Source organism: Zootermopsis nevadensis, unplaced genomic scaffold, assembly GCF_977971745.1.
Source record: "Zootermopsis nevadensis isolate Lab colony 2312 unplaced genomic scaffold, Znev_1.0 Znev_ptg000061l, whole genome shotgun sequence".
Taxonomy (NCBI): domain Eukaryota; kingdom Metazoa; phylum Arthropoda; class Insecta; order Blattodea; family Termopsidae; genus Zootermopsis; species Zootermopsis nevadensis.
Window position 1 is genome coordinate 19,987,988 of NW_028259192.1, and position 14,513 is coordinate 20,002,500.

Below are 14,513 nucleotides of genomic sequence, written 5' to 3' on the forward strand. Positions count from 1 at the left end.
TGTTAAACTCGAATTTTCAAAGAATAAAACGAGTGATCAATTAGAGTTTAATTCGGTAGCTCAAGTCCGAAGCGTGGTTGACCTTGTAGAAAGCACTGTGAACAAGAAGGGACCTAGATGCTTGTATGTGTCTTGGCACGTGGCCTTCCTGTCAGATCACACCACTACGCGGTCGATATTTTCCTGTTCCCCCCAGAATTATAATCTTGCTGTGTAGATTACGGGCACCGATGTTCAGGTTTCATTTCGGCAGTTGATTAGTTTTCAGTAACGATCCGATATTAATTGCATCCTGTCTCATAGGCGATGAATGTCGTGTGATTGGGTGTCAGACACTTTTGTCTGTGTGTCTTCTTCATTTCGTAAGATAAAATTTATCTGCTGTGAATATCAGTCACATGGCAAATTTGACGTTATCGTAATCTGTGCTAATGGAAATTTCACCGACGTTTCAGAAGTGCTTTCTGCAATCACCATGACGTCAATTATCGCCGTAATAGTACTACACAGCACAACTCAGAAAACAGCCAATTTAATACTCGCTGTCTTTGGGCAATCCTGACATGTTGGGTCAATTCTTGTATGTCTTATTGTTTAGCATTGTTCCATTGTGCCAACGGCGATGTAATAACAGGGCTCTTCAGGCTTCCCGAGGTGTGACCAATCGTAAATCTCGCTTATTCGACCTTGAAATACGCAGATATGTATTGGTCGTGCTGCCACTAGGAAAATGGAGTTAACTCATTCAAGATGTTCAGCTCGGTTCATGCTCTTTATGTATGCTCTCTTTGAGTCTTAGATTATCTATCCCGTTCCATACCACACTTGTGGATTCAATTATTTGGTGCTTGAGAATATAAGTGAAAGAAACTTATACTATTGTCTGCCAGTAATAGAAATAGTCATGGCCAAGGCAGCTTTCGTCAAGAAGAGGATACTTCTCACTAGCAAGTTGGGCTTGGAGATGAAGAAGAAACTAGTGAAGTGTTACGTATGGAGCAGAGACTTGGACACTCAGGAAGAAGGAACAGAAATACCTGGAGAGTTTTGAAATGTGGTGTTGGAGGAGAATAGAGAACATCAGGTGGACGGATCGAGTGACCAACGAAGAAGTATTGAGGAGAGTCAACGAGCAAAGAAACATTCTGCAGGCGATTACACGAAGGAAAACTAACTGGCTGGGACATATTATGAGTGATATCATCGAAGGCCAGGTTGAAGGAAAGCGAGGACTGGGAAGAAGACTGATACAGCTAACCGACGACCTTAAACAAGGAAAGAAGATGACGTTCCAGGAATTAAAGCGAGAAGCTGAGAATAGGGAAAACTGGAGAGCTCTTTTTGGGCAGAGCAATGGACCTGTCGTAAGACAGAACACTGAATAATAATAAATAGAAATTACGACAGAGGTTTAAGGACACGGTGTCAGCTGCAGAAGTTAGAATGAAACTGGATGGCGAAGATGGTTTCTGAGTTGCTAAGGATTTTGAGGCAGGCAGTCGTGGCCCTTTCCGGTCATTCACGTGAATAAAACCACGAAGGCTTCACACTGATATGCCGATAACCTGTGCCTCTAGCAGGGTACGTCCGTAATGTATGTGTGGAGTGTTACAGCCAGTTCAGCCTCCATGGTGTGTTTTTATTACTACTGATATTATCTCGCTTAGCGTGGTAAGCATCTCATTATGTATCTAATTTACTACCTTCTCCAGCGTTATGCTCAGCGTATCGTTAAAAGTCTGTCTTAAATGTTCTAAAATAATGGATTACTTTTAACATTATTTAGTACATGACCTCCAGTTGAATGTGTTCAGCAAGTTTATAGCTTGAAGAACGTTCTTTGAACGCGTGATGAGGAGTCATTTCCGTGCGTATGTTTTGTCTCTGAAACTGCTTGACGGATTTTGATGTCTGTAGTATTATTGTCTTTGTAACAATGTACAATATTTGTATCTAAAATACATACGTCAGATCTGGTGATGTGAGATTTGAGGTTGTCACGGCTGTGAGGATGACGATGTTCTCCTTTGAATTCCTGAAGATGGAGGCACCTTCTACTAGTCCACATGGTGTCACAACCCAGAAGAACAATACCGCCGATGTATGCAAAACTGAGAAGAACGCTTTTGAATATGTGTGTACTATTTTTTTCTTACTTCGTTCCGTTATTATATTTATTTCGTTCGTCGTTATTTCTTTGTTACGTTCCTTTTATTATTTTTTCTTCTCCCTTCCTCTTGTTTCAGTCGGACGTTCATTTTCTTTAGTCGTTTTACAATTTATTGTTGTTCGTTGTGTTTGGAATGCTAAAATTAACGATTTTACAAAGGACATATCCTGTAAAACACAAGGGATTTCTCTATGCAGAATATTACAAAATGAATTCTCAAGTGTGCCAATTTGATGGAGAGCACTGCTTAAAATTTCCCACTAGTCATATCATCCAAACTTACCTCATCCTAGTGACTGTCAGTCTTTCAATTTAGGGTCAACCTCTAGATAATGTTCGGATTAAGAATAGATTTGTGTGCGATCTCGTATATTTAGTATGTGTTGATAAATATGCAATTCTTTCACACTTTATTATATCACGACGTTGAATGAATATTAAGTCTTTGATGGATTCTGTGTAATAGAGTTTATTATAAATGTGACCATTCACTTATTTCGTATAGATACGGGCATAAAAGTGAATTAAAACAGGAGAGATTTCAGGTTCTCACGGCAAGTATGAGGATGTCTGAAGTCTGGTAGATAATACTGACCGACATTTCAGCGGAACTTAAAGCTTCCTCTGTAACGTTGGTCAGTATCTACGCGGCTCAACATCTGGGCTGTGTTCAGTGGTGGACTGTGTAGTGACGCTGAGTCAGTGAGTAGTTATCTCTCTCACCCCGAAGTGTGTCTCGTATTTTTTAAATAAAGAATTTGTAACCGTAATTTAATATACAGAGTTGTAAATCAATGAGAATTTCGCTGCATGAATGATTGATAAACAGTAATTGTGCATAATTTGCTTTAATTTTGATGTTTTACTGTTGAATTATATTACCTCAAATGCATGTAGGACACTGATGTGGAGCGGTGAAAGAGAAAGTTGTGAGCTGCATGTGCTGGTAACATATGCGTAATTATGTGAAAATAATGTGATGTCAAATATTTCATTTATACTTTAGAACATAATGCATCCCGCTTTTAAAGCTATCACTACTACCATATTTCATTCACGTTATTTGATTCTTGTCGTTAACTGGAAATACATAATTTTCATGTGACTGAAACAGTGCGTAAACACGGCATAATCTGATAATAAAACATTTTTTTTAGATTTAATCCTATTCAGCGTTTCATATGATATCCATGACAGTCGGTATAGTTTGTTTCTTTTTACTCACGCTGGGGACCCGTAGCGCTGGAAACGTCTATTGGGTACAGATAATGGCGCGTGTTTAGGTTACATTTTGAATCTTTCACTATAATTAATGATTCAGGAAGCAATGAACCTTTCATTGTTCAAACTAGATATGCTATTTAATTGCATGTGATTTCAGTAATTTTTAAGGTTTGGGTTAAAAAGTATAATTATGAATTATTTACATTCTTATGGTATAGAATTTACTATTCAAGAAAACCACTACCCACAAGAAATTCAACGTTTCATAAGCTTTATCACAGAAACATCTGCCGGACTCTTTTCTGAACTAGTTAATCCAGTCAAGATTTACATATATTATTTCGCTAAACAATTTTAATATTATCATCTTATTGACTTGTCTCTCGAGTTGTCCAACAATGTTAAACACACGGAAACGTATATGAAAACTCTTTTTGTATATACACTTGGCGTTCATACAGAGCAGACCCCAGCGTAACGAATTTAATTAATTTCACGAAAGGTTTCGATATGTAAAAAATTCGTTATGTGAATTTGGAAAATACATTTCGAAGGCCTAATTCATTACAAGACCATCACAAGGTAGTTATTTATAGTTAACAAATTTAAACACTCATTTTTGACAAGTGCAATAAGAACGTCCTAAAAGATTAAAATTCTAGAAACATTGTAAAGAATTAGCAAATCAAGCTTAAAATATTACAATAGAACTATTAGTACCTTAGCTAAGTACAATAAACAATGGAAATCAAGTTTTGAGCTCGCATGAATGGGCGTCACTTTTTGGGTGAAGTCTGCTGAGTCTACCTAAGAGCTCTTTGACAGATGGCGACCGGATGACTTCGTAATTGTTTCGTTATGCGGAAAAATTTGTTATGTGAGTTAATTGGGACCAATAACAGGAAATTGATTAACGAAAATTCGTTATCCGATGACTTTGTTATGCGGGATTCCACTGCATAAATGGATTGTCCGTCATTTGGTAGTTCGCTACTATAGGATCAGTAGCCCCCATTTACCCGAATTTAACGAGTGTTCGAATACAATCATTTCACCCCCCCCCCCCATTCCCCGCTAACAATACTCGAAACGTGCCCGTTAAATGTCCACATTCACTCCAGTATAATTGCTAACGAATCATAGCGATAAATACACATTTATTGACAATTCTACGGAACATTTCTAGTTAAGTATGGGATGCTAATGTTGATAATTGTCTTCACGTAATTTTGAGACATAATGAATTCCATACTTTCACACCATTTTCTTAAAACAAAAGTTTCAGAAAACTTGCTTTTAGTTAGAAATCTAAGAATACAGACACAGGAAGACAATTCAGCAGAACGATAAGAGGTCGGAACAGGCCAGAGCCTAATCCGTGGAAGATGACCTAATAATAATAATAGTAGTACAATAATATCGCAAAGAACACAAATATTTTCATAAATGAAAGTACTTTTCTTCTGAGACGAGCAAAAGCGCCGGGTCAGAGCTGAAGCCCTTAACTTAGGACCGAAAATCTGATAATGTATATGTCTCTCTGTAAAACGACTGGCTTAAAATAAGACGCTAATAAGACAAAACTCTAAGTGATACTGATTATTTAGGTTATTTCTTGCATAATATTTTATATCGGTGAGTAATAACCTGTTTGCTTTATGCATGAGATACTGTCTAAGTGATTAATTCCATGTTTAAACAAGTTATTACTTGACCATTAAATAAATTCAGTGGGAGTTAAAACTTAGCGCACGTGTATTTAGCCAGTACGTACGAATTTATACATTTTTAGATGATTTTCCAGACATACAATGACGGTTTTAACTGTATATTTGCTTGTGTTTTTTGTGCATTATATATAAAAACATCATTCTAGCCAATATTACAGTGTGTCATACTTTTTTGTTTCCCTCTGTTTAAAAAGTTAGGCCACTTTACACAATAGAAACTGTGGCTCTCTTGGGGACAAGACTTGAAGGGAAGATAATGGATGCGACCTGCTAGCAGAATGGCGTGGCAGGCAACTTGTGCAGGAGTTCCCTAATTTCTGAGAGAATATCCCTTTGTGTTGTTTAACAGACGAGAGAGGGGGAAAAAGTAGCTGGGGAAACTTTGTTTATTATTTCTTTTGTTGCATCTTGTATGCTCCAGACTGTTGTGGAAACACGAATGGATTACTAAAAAGAAGAATTGCGAAGAATAGTGTAAGGCATTAGAAGGAAAAAACATATGTGCCCCATAGTAATTCGAAAATAATAAGAGGGTTGGGTAATGGCGATTCTGAAGTATTTGAGTTTTATGAATTAACTGCCCACTGGGATTATGCAATTATGTGTGTTCCCGTTTCACATTGTTACTTGCATGCAAACGATGTAAGTATAATTCTATACACCTCTGCGTTAAATCATAGGCCTATATAGAATGCTTTAGTAGGCCTACATCGTTTCGTAATTTTGAAATATGGACAGACAAATAAAAACTATATAAATTAACGTGTAAAGTTGTTCTTTTGGACTTTGCCTGTCGTCTAAATTATAAAATTACGCCAGCAGCGTGTGCAGAAAATATAAAGAAGCAGCTCCCATGGCATGCATCACGAGTCCAATTAGTTTACCGGGCTTGCAATTGGAAGCCTCTCCGGTTTTGATTTCACAGGTTCGTGCAGAGATTGGCAGGCAGGCAGGCCAGAGGGCAGGACGCTGTGAACTTCGATCTTCTAGTAAGCATTTTGTGGATTGGTACCGGCCCTATCGATCTATTATCAATCTGTGTCCCTGCCTCTTTCTTCTGCTTTCGCCGATCGTTTAATTGTGTCTCACAATAACACTGCGAAATTTACGTGCGTCTTTTTGTTTTTCGTTTGCGGAAACGTATATTTTGTGTAATCTACAAATAGTAGTTGTCTACTTAGGCGATGTGGATCTCATTTCTTATTGGGTGGCCAATGATAGAATTATGAGTTTTTTCCGTACTTGATGTCGTCCGCGGTCCTTACATCGGGTTCATGAAAGTTGTTGCTGACGCTATCTTAAGCAGAGGGCTTAACAAATAGGTTTTCTGTTGATTTACCCCATTTTATTAGATGGCGAAAGGGAAATCCGGCTTTCGAAACGTCGTAATTTTGTATTTTAGACTAGGCGATGGACGAAGTCCAAAAGAAAAGTTCTACGCATTTGACGCACTGTCGTTGGAAACTTTCACACTTCGACTATAATAATTAATTTAAGATAGGAATAAAATCGGAGAATATTTATTTAATTCAGAAATTCTTAATGATTTGTCCGAGCATGTTTTGTGAGAAATATATTAAAACTGATTGACTAACCAAACGTAGCAGACTTTTGCGAACATTACAGTGAGCCTTCGGGTTCAATGAAAGTGAGAAATGTTTTTACCAATTGAACAACTATCAGCTTCTCACGAACGATCGTCTTCTTTTTATTTGCTTCTCGAGACTGTGATATATTCTTTGGGCAGGTTTGAACACTGAATAATTCGTGACGAAGACACTGGCAGATCTGCACATTAGTGCAGTGTGATATTCAAACGCCTAAATGTTACTATGTGTCGAGAAATGAATAATTCCCTGACCTGAACATTAGTGGGTTCAGAGTCTCAAAATTATAGTCTGAATCAAGAATTAATGGATAGAAAATGACCACAGCGAAAGCGGACGTGAGGATAACAACCTCTTACAGGGGTCGTTGGTTTCTAAAAGTCGCATTTGATCATTTTATCCATAGCACGAAATTCTGTTGCAAAATACATAATTTAATTCCTCAGTTCTACTGTTTTACTCATGTATCTCAATGTGATGAATGCAACTTTAATGTTAAGTGACGAAGTCAATCGGTCAATCGATATGTGTTTATGATACCCTCGATTCGGTTCATGATATTACTATCAAATACTTTGATCGCAATATCCGAAGGCGCTGTTCATTTGTAACAGACAATCCACTGCTATTTGTAGCGAATACAAGAAGTTAACCCGGGAATTTCACTGAACGTTTAGCGGATGCATGGAATTTACATCTGACCAATAGACTCGTTTTATGCCGGTTTTACCCAAAGAAACTTCGCCTGTCAGTGTATTTGCAGAGCTCGTAGACTATACTGTTTAAAATACATCTATGCCTCCTTAATTGAATAAAAATTTCTTGGATATTATCCATCGTCTAGTAAATATAAAACGTAAAACGACGTTTCGGAGATAGGGATTAGCTCTATCTAGTGGGCCCAACTGTGTAGGAACCTGAAGACGGAGATAGAGTCCCATCTCCGAAACGTCGTTTTACGTTTTATATTTACTAGACGATGGATAATATCCAAGAAAATTTTTATTCAATTGACTCTTCACCATCGTCAAGAAGTTTTAGATTGACCTCCTTAATTGTTGAGATATTCCGTGAGACGTTAATTAGTTGATAATTTAAAACACCAAGTCCACGAGATATATTGTGCATGGAGTGGAATGAGTTAATAATTTAGTTCGTATCTTTTAGCTAACGCTGTCTTGAAAATTACAGAGTGAGGTTTGGGGCTTCCACTGCTTGTTACTGATATTGTGTTAACGACTCATTTCATTGTCAGTTTTATTTTAATGTTTCACTGCAGACATAAAATTTTACACACGGCTACATTCAGAGATTAATATTGATAGCTTTTAATTAATTCACCCTGCTCTATGCAGTTTGTTTTTTAAACAATTGATTCGAAAACCGCTCACAGAATAAAACAAATTCTGTATTGTCCGGAAATTATCTACACGTGCAAAACGTAATATTTCCACGTCCTGTGCATAAATCTAAAAATTAAAGCACGTGATTTGGTTTTGAGAACGAAAGGTGGAGGAGAATATTTGGACTTCAGAGATAGGATATAATAGTAAGAGTATGATGAGATTGGTGGAGTGTGCAGAACGCAAACAGGATACAAGAATTGCATACAAAATGTGTGATACAGAACTTGAATGGACGTGGCCTCAGATGTGAGGTTATTACAACAGGATACTGGAAAACTCTGTGTTTACCTGACGTGAGGTCGTAAGCGGTTAATACATGATACAGCTTTAATATACTAGGTAATTTTTAAATAAGTGCTCCATGTTTATATCCTGAAGATGGCCGTATGCCTGAAGCATGCAGCAACGCAATGTGCGTGCATTAAAAGTAGTTTGATAAAAATGGATTGTATAAATTGATAGTCGTGAAAAAGAGAGGTAGCGATCTGTTTGATTTCCAGTCAGAGAATTATCTTGGATGAACAGAGGAAGATTCCTTTAATACTCAAGAGAGCCATCCTTTAGTCCTCGATTTGAAACTATGACCTTCCGATTTTTAAGGAATGCTAACCATTACCGACCGACGTTTTCCCCTTACAATTTGTACTGGTTGGTACACAGTACTATGTTCCTTGTTATTTGTTAAAAGCGATGTTTCTGTGTAAACAAAGAAGACTAAAGCTAGACGGTCGGTAATGAAACACCCAGGTCATAGTAAATGAAAGATTCATGTCTGATTGATAATGACCAGAAATGATTAAGCAAGTCCAGTAGGGATACCACTACAAGTTATATTCCTCTCCCTTTGTCCTTTTATTCTCTTTCATGTGTTATTTAGTATCGTGTGAGCAGGTCACTTCATTATCACCAACCCAGAAAATTGTGTGTGAGGTATTTGCGTTGAGATTTCAGTGCGGTACTGTAAACACCATTCACAGCGTCTGTAGATAAGACATTCGGGGTTGTCTCTCTCTCTCTTCGAAGCGTATTAACTTATAAATGAAGGTCCTAACAGCATTCACGGTGACGTATTATTTTCAAACGAGTTAGCAGGAGAATCTAGACTATTCTGCTTACACACCTCCAAGAGGTAAACTCATTTAGATTCCAGCCAGTTCATATGATAACTTGTAATAAAGTTTAATAGTCTGTACGTGCCAGCGATTACCGTGGTGGCAGTTACCTGAAGTTTCGGAAATAAATGTTCTTAGATCTGAGCTCACGCCATTAAAATTGAACTTCCGTGAAGTATGTGCGATCATTAGGTACAGTCTCAACAAAGAAAATGTGTCTTAGGAATCTTCTTGCTCCTGATTGAGGTCTGAGTATTTTGACTGTCGGCTGTTGATTAGATGTGCCCGTCTTATGGAAACGCCTGCATTCGACCCCCCCCCCTCCCCCCAGATGCATAAATGTAATATGAATTGTTTTAAATTAGTTTATTGTATTGGACTCATATAACCTAATAGATTCATATTGCGAAGGAGAAACCATAACAGTTTAACATAAACCTAGGTTATTAATTATGAAGCAACATTTTAGTTAAACATATTAGAGTATCACGAAGATGGGAGTGAATTTTCGATGTATATTGCTGAAATTTGTTAAATGAATACAAAGTAACACATTTTATTTGTTATGTAGGCGGTTGAATTAATTCGTTATTTTATAGACTTGTTACGAATACAAGAAAGCAGGCTAGCGGATTATTATTGCTGTGTACAAAACTGCTTACAGATGTGTCACTGTCCACTCAGCTATGAAGAATTGTGCTTTTAGCTTTCACACTTTTCGCGTTCAGTTTGTTTATTATTACGATGATCTCGTCAAGGGGGGTGAGAAGGACGAATAAGGGAACTGAGAAACGCGCACAGTTTTGGTTGGGCTGTTGGCTTGATGATGGAGCCAGCAAGCATTTCTGAAACGTCGGTAAACTTCTACCAGATTACGACAACAACCCAGAAAACATTCATCATCAGACTCTCAATGTTTAAATGTTAAATTATTCTTACTTATTAAAGACTGGAGGGTTTAGTATAAATAAATGATGTGTCATCTGGTGTTATGTATCGCCGTGGAGATATATTTTTGAGGTAAATGAACGCATAGTGACGAAACGTCAGCAGTCATATTTTTATGCATTAATAGTATCACGCATTTTGCGAGACACTGTGATCGCGAAACAGCCACACCACTGAATGAAAATTGGAGTGACAAGGATTTTATAAAATAACTGATTGTGGTTTTATATGGTCGTATTTCCGTGTGCTGGAATTCACTACGTAACTGTTGTTTTGAAGTAACTGACTTGTGGGGAGCGTGAAATTGTGTGTACACTTGATATAGCAATGCAAATATCAGCATGACCGGACAACTGCTTATTCTTGTTAGGACATTGAAGCTTTCGAACTGAATTCCCTTGACCTTTCATAAAGAAGCGAACATTCTTATTTTGTCTGTTTGATTGTGGTGTGACATTTTAAACTTTCCTTTCATCTGTTTTTCAGATAGGACAGAGGTTATTAACCCTCGGCCAAGCGACGTATTTTTGCGACTCACGCGCATTTATTATATTGTGTTACTGGTCATGATGAACGATGGTTACCTGATATCAGAAAACACTGTTTCTTAATGTGTCAGTATTCGTCAGTGACTATCGCTGTGGACAACTGTTCACCATAATGAAGAACGTGAAATGAACATCTAGGATACACCTAATTGAAGGATGCATGCGCTTTTTTTGCAGCAGACTAAAATACTGAACGATTATTCAGGCCAAAAGAATATTAAATATATCACAAATGATTGACTCATACAATTATTGAGTAGTATGTGAGAAGTTCGCAGTATATTTAATAATTTCCCGTAGCGTTTCAGCAAATTGATTTTTCGCCCGTAGGTCGATAATCAGGCGAAAATGCAGGCCTACGTCAGGAAAAGGTTGAGGACCCTTAACGTAGGGTTTAGGACGTTTCTGTATCGCCGATACTTTAAGCCCGCACATTTAAATTCTGATCTGAATACCACTTTAGAGTTGTGTTAGTTGATTAAAGCAAGTCGAGAACAGTGAGATATTTCAGCAAAGTTAGGTATAATAATTTTCAGAAAGCTTGGTTGAAGCGCCGTGGAATGCTCTCTCAACCTATAATTGAAAACCCGCAATGAACGCTTACCAGCAATTGAAAGTGTGGAATAACGTTACGTCAGAAGAACGAAAAGATGGTCGCGGAATTAGAGTAAATATATTTTCCAAGTGTATTTTTTATCCTCACCTTGCTACAGGATGATCTCCCCCCCCCCCCCCCCCCAAAGTAATCCTATAAAATGCCTATAACGATTCATGGTTTTAGAAGTATTTCTGGCATGGAACAGGTTAAATAGCCCAATCCATAAAGGATGAAGATTTCTCCCTCTGTTCTTGTGTGCCACATTCTTCGTTCATTTCACCTTTCTTGATTTGAACACTCCAATAATGTCTATTGAGGAGTGCAAGTTATGGACCTCATAATTATGTATTTTTTTTAAAATCCTACCAATAAATTCTCTCTCGCTAGGCTCCGTATATTTTACGCGGTACTTTGTGAAGGGTGTAACGACACGTAAACTTATAATTCTTGCTGTTACTCTCGTGTTAGGAAATAACCCTCTTTACCGCAGCCATATTAATAGACACTGTCTTATCTTAATTCCATGTCTCAACATAAAATGTTTGCCGTGTCTCATTACACTTTCTTGTTCCTTTCCGAAGCGTGCCAGGAGGTAACACTGAAATTGTAAAAGCTGTTTCATTGAATCCGGGAGAGGAGACACATGTGTTATCTCCGGCTCCAGTCACTTTTGTTTAAAATATTTTATGAATATCGTAATTCCTTAATTAATAATTACAACTGATAATCGCCCTGGTGATGGAGGCAGTTACAAACTCTGAAACGTCGGTAAAACTTCTACCATATTACACGCGGTGCAAGAACCCAGGAGACATCAATCTTTACATTCTTCGTCATGAGAACTTGAAATCGTAACGTATTATAGGCGCTTTCTCAAAGTTTCCTTTCTTGCTTTCCTGCCTTTGTATTCGGAAAAAATGTCATAGAAAGGAAACGATCTACATTACCGGTATACTCACTCATGTTTCATGCAAATGCATCTCTGTCACGTCCTTACTGTTTCAAGTTCCTCTTCGAAAATGTTTAGAATAATTAGCAATGGTATTTACACATAACTGTAGAGCTCTGCTTTCAACAAGCATGTCAAGTGTAAAACGGGTACCGTTAGCTTGTTTCGTCCATCTTTTCAACGTTGTTATTTAACGTCTTCTTTGGCATAGGCTGTCGTTTATAAGTTAACGCGGAGAAAAGAAATGTCATAAAATTGGTAATGGATCTTCTCACCATATCACAATTGTTTGGATCATTCACCTTGATGGTTTTTGTCATTTACGTTTTCCAGCTTTACCATGCCATACTGCTGGTCTCGTATCCGTTTTGAGTACGAAATAGTGACAAGAGAACTCTAATGCAGGTGTCGGGCGATAGTCTTGGTTAAAATTGAGGTTATGTGCAATGTAAGAACGCCGCATTAAATATTTGCACTGAGATATAAAACGAAATGTATGTTTGTAACCTCTGGTTTTTGTAATAAATTCTAGTCTTGTCGTGACATTTCGGTCACTGTCGCAAGACTCAGATGATCTCTCGTCCTACGAGGTTTATTATCCGTAAGATAGAAACTTGCCAGGCAAGTGGTTGTCTAACCGAAGCTATCCCTCATTCTGTCAGTGACCTCCAAGAGCATGAATCTGGTGATTACATGTACAGTCTGTATAATTAAAACCTGCAGATTACTTTCAGTATCGTTTAAGTGAATGATCACGAAACTGCAAAAAACAAACCAAAAAAACAGCATCTTTTTGCAGAAGGAAATTCAAAGCAGATGACTTCACGCTACTGAATTTCGTGACTGAAACGTTAGCACTAAGGTGGAAGTGCCATCAGCCATCCACCTGCCCTGTCCAGTCAGTCAGCTGTCAGGCAGGTAACAGACAGGCAGTCATTCTCAATCATATATTTCTTTTCTCGTTCGTTCTTGTTTCCTTTCCTTCATCTTCATCTGAGTAATGCTCTCCCGCTGCAACGCCGTAGAGGCACTTGTGGGAGGGGGTGTGTAGCTCCTACCTCGTATTCTTGCCCTCGGCACTGGACGATGGAGAGATGTCAGCGTCACACCCCAACTGCTCTTTACCGCCGAGAAAAGATCTCCAGTTCCCATTGGGCTTTCTTCCTTTACTCCTTTAATATACACGTTTACGTTATGAACTTCCTTCGTCGTTTTAACTATTTATGCGTGCGAAAATGATCTACTTCCTAATAATAAGGCAACGAAAATCTTACAGATTTCAGTCAACGTCACAGGGAGGTTGAAGATAAAGAAACCTTCACGCATGTTTAACCACGGCGTCGGAAAGAAGACAGAGGTATCTAGTTCCCACCGCGTTGATGCCCATAAAATAGGAGACTAGGGGCTATTATCGCCCTGAAGATGGCGGCACTAAACACCTCTTATAATTGTCTCTCAATTTCTGCGAGACTGCTTCGCGTTGTCAGCTCTCCTGCTCAGTATTCCGGAGGTCCCGGGCTCGATTCTGTTCCCGGAGAACGGCATGCTGACAGGTCCTTGTCGGTTTTCCTGAATTTAACCAGGCAAATTCTGGAACGGTTCCTTAAAATAGACTCTTGTCGTTCTGTACAAATGCGTCCAGCTTAGTATTCACCACCATATTAACGTCCAGTACTATGAAACGCGATGTTGGTAAGCGTCATTGAACACCTAATTCAAGGTTCAATCAATCAGCACGGTCCTGTAGTAAATGGGATTTGATTTTTTTTACAGAGGTGTCTACTAAGATGGCTGTCAGCGCCGTGTAGTCTGGCAGAAGTTCAGTGACGTTTTAGAGGTGCTTACTGCCTCCATCCTCATGCGATTAGAACATGATTCTGATTTTCTCACGAGCAGTGAAAAAACATTCAGCCCGGAGTATAACGTGATCGAATGCTGGATGTTGTGAACATTGTCAAGGTTCTACTGAAATACGGAAGTAGACTACGTGATGGCGGGTCTATTTCGGCCTGCAGGACTTCTTTTTGACACTCCTTGGCTGCTTGAGAGACTGGTTGACCTTCCACTCACTACAGGACTGGCCACAGCAACAGAAACAGTGGCACAAGTACATTGAGTGAAGAAAGAAGTTTTTCACGGCGGTTTGGATGATGGCGTTGTTCTTCTGAGTTTTGGCGCCGCGTAGACTCGTCTGTTAATGCCAACGTTTTCAGGGCTGAAG

At 38.5% G+C, this 14,513-nt stretch overlaps 1 protein-coding gene across 5 annotated transcripts in view; it reads left to right on the top strand.

Moving 5' to 3' along the window:
- LOC110835312 (furin-like protease 1) overlaps positions 1 to 14,513 on the top strand; it is a 329,508-nt gene that overhangs the window by 90,080 nt on the left and 224,915 nt on the right. The window lies entirely within an intron of this gene.